Consider the following 3,578-nt stretch of genomic DNA (forward strand, 5'->3'; position numbering starts at 1 on the left):
CCCCATGAATGATTTGAAGCCTCAATGAAGCAATGAACCGCGTGTATGATTTGAAGCCTCAATGAAGCAATGAACCCCGTGAATGATTTGAAGCCTCAATGAAGCAATGAACCTTGTGTATTATTTGAAGCCTCAATAAAGCAATGAACCCCATGAATGATTTGAAGCTCCGAACTAACGTAGTTGAATCAGTTGAAGCCCCTCTCCAAAACTCATAGGCATTCTAGTATTAGGCATAGCATTAATGGGTCATTAGCTCAGTGTCTCATCGGTGTCTCTCGGATGGCTAGATTATTAGAGATTATTTTTAAGCATACAACATACTTGAAGTGTAACCCCAAGTCAATTAAAACCTATTGGACATTAAAAAAAGTGTTTTTAAAGAGCATAATATATAGAAACATAACATAATAATAATGTTTATTTTATTACATTTCAGTAAAACATTCTTGAATGCAAATATTTCTACATATACATCCATATATATTTTTATTTAAAAAAAAAAAGCATATTCCATATATGACTTGGCGGATACAAACCCAGTCCTTTGGATTGATGATTACTTCATCTCACTAAACTCATAGAGCCGCCACGGATCCCACAGTCATAACACAAACATCATCAAGATATGATGTATTAAGGTGTAATGGTGTTTTTTTTCAATAGTATAGCAATTTGATATTTATAAATTATATTTATTTTGTTGATGTATCACAAAGAAATAATATTGAATTCAAGACTTATTTGACAAAGGTTTGAAAAGACATTTTATTAACAATTATTTCTGGAAAACATCTCAAATAACATTACATTTATTTTTATAATAATTAACAATAATTAAACTCCCCCAATTTCACATAGTAGTAGCCAGCATATGAATATATATATATATATATATATATATATATATATATATATATATAGATAGATAGATAGATAGATAGATTAATTTAACAAAGATGAATTGAAATTTGAAAGTATTAATTTGACAAACAGTATATTCTTCCTTCCAGTTCTAACCTAAGTCAATGAAGCATTATTGATTCGGAGTAAAGCGTTGTGTTGGTGGTTTGTGTCTTCTTTTGTAAATATACCATCAAAACGTTTTGATAGTGCACCTACGACACCGTCAGCAAGATTTTACAACGTGAGCATCTGCAGCTTCAGAGGATCCGTAGAACTGCTGGCGTTTGTGTCACATAATGTATTGCTTCATGAGAACCAATTTGCTTCTAATGGTTCGAGACGGGTCGAAGCGGGTGAGGCTTTGTACCCATCCCTTGGTACTGACAAGAACCTTTGCGTTCGTTGTTTATGTTTTGGTGTAAATCGGGCAGCTTCGCTGTGAACTCTGTATACTGTCGGCTTTCCTACAGGACAAGTGCATTTATCCGGTATACTAGAAGACAAAGATTTTTAGAGACCTTGTTGTATGGAACTGTTTTTTTGTTTCAGTGTTTTTATTGTCTGTGTACCTTCCTCTTTTTGAACTCCGGTGGCTGTTGTATGGGATTACCGATTAATTTACTTGAGTTGTTCCTACTACTCCTATTGGTTGAAGTTCCGAGTACATATATTAGATCAGTACAATTGGGGGTGTGGATTGCGAGCTCCTGGCAGTGTACAGTCCCAGTCTGTGAGCGGTAGCACCTACTTTGAATTCTGCCTTGCATTGACTGACTTTGTTCAGAATAACAGAAGGATAGGGAGCTCGCAGACAGCCTTCCACCGCATAGGCGCCTAACCCACGGGTCAGAAGGGGCACGTGCCCCTCCACTTTGAATATGGGGGTCAAACTATATGTTTTGCCTTTTCACTTTTCTTCGTTCATTATATATGTATTATACTACGTTTGACATTGGTTTTGTCTTTAAAGGTTTAAAATAACATTAAAAAAAATTGAAAGGTATCCTGAGGATGGGCAAAAATGATAAACAATCACAATAAATCCTCCCTACACTAACATATTGATTAGACCCAAAATCTTTTCGACGTCAGCTAACAAATTAAAAAAACAACAACAAAAACTTCAAGGGAATGGCGGTCATGAGAGAGGACAATTTTTATTACTACCAAAAAATCTTTGAAAGGGAGAGAGAGAGTATGTCAGAGAGAGGTCTCAGAGAGAGAGAGAGAGAGAGAGAGAGAGAGAGAGAGTATCAGTCAGAGAGAGGTAAGGGAGAGAGAGTATCAGTCAGAGAGAGGTAAGGGAGAGAGAGAGTATCAGTCAGAGAGAGGTAAGGGAAAGAGAGAGTATCAGTCAGAGGTAAGGGAGAGAGAGAGTATCAGTCAGAGAGAGGTAAGGGAAAGAGAGAGAGTATCAGTCAGAGAGAGGTAAGGGAGAGAGAGTATCAGTCAGAGAGAGGTAAGGGAAAGAGAGAGTATCAGTCAGAGAGAGGTAAGGGAGAGAGAGAATCAGTCAGAGAGAGGTAAGGGAGAGAGGGAGAATCAGTCAGAGAGAGGTAAGGGAGAGAGAGTATCAGTCAGAGAGAGGTAAGGGAGAGAGAGAGTATCAGTCAGAGAGAGGTAAGGGAGAGAGAGAGTATCAGTCAGAGAGAGGTAAGGGAGAGAGAGTATCAGTCAGAGAGAGGTAAGGGAGAGAGAGTATCAGTCAGAGAGAGGTAAGGGAGAGAGAGAGTATCAGTCAGAGAGAGGTAAGGGAGAAAGAGTATCAGTCAGAGAGAGGTAAGGGAGAGAGAGAGTATCAGTCAGAGAGAGGTAAGGGAAAGAGAGAGTATCAGTCAGAGGTAAGGGAGAGAGAGAGTATCAGTCAGAGAGAGGTAAGGGAAAGAGAGAGAGTATCAGTCAGAGAGAGGTAAGGGAGAGAGAGTATCAGTCAGAGAGAGGTAAGGGAGAGAGAGTATCAGTCAGAGAGAGGTAAGGGAGAGAGAGAGTATCAGTCAGAGAGAGGTAAGGGAGAAAGAGTATCAGTCAGAGAGAGGTAAGGGAGAGAGAGTATCAGTCAGAGAGAGGTAAGGGAGAGAGAGAGTATCAGTCAGAGAGAGGTAAGGGAAAGAGAGAGTATCAGTCAGAGGTAAGGGAGAGAGAGAGTATCAGTCAGAGAGAGGTAAGGGAAAGAGAGAGAGTATCAGTCAGAGAGAGGTAAGGGAGAGAGAGTATCAGTCAGAGAGAGGTAAGGGAAAGAGAGAGTATCAGTCAGAGAGAGGTAAGGGAGAGAGAGAATCAGTCAGAGAGAGGTAAGGGAGAGAGGGAGAATCAGTCAGAGAGAGGTAAGGGAGAGAGAGTATCAGTCAGAGAGAGGTAAGGGAGAGAGAGAGTATCAGTCAGAGAGAGGTAAGGGAGAGAGAGAGTATCAGTCAGAGAGAGGTAAGGGAGAGAGAGTATCAGTCAGAGAGAGGTAAGGGAGAGAGAGTATCAGTCAGAGAGAGGTAAGGGAGAGAGAGAGTATCAGTCAGAGAGAGGTAAGGGAGAAAGAGTATCAGTCAGAGAGAGGTAAGGGAGAGAGAGAGTATCAGTCAGAGAGAGGTAAGGGAAAGAGAGAGTATCAGTCAGAGGTAAGGGAGAGAGAGAGTATCAGTCAGAGAGAGGTAAGGGAAAGAGAGAGAGTATCAGTCAGA

The sequence above is a fragment of the Acipenser ruthenus genome, chromosome 40 (assembly GCF_902713425.1).
Source record: "Acipenser ruthenus chromosome 40, fAciRut3.2 maternal haplotype, whole genome shotgun sequence".
NCBI classification, from domain to species: domain Eukaryota; kingdom Metazoa; phylum Chordata; class Actinopteri; order Acipenseriformes; family Acipenseridae; genus Acipenser; species Acipenser ruthenus.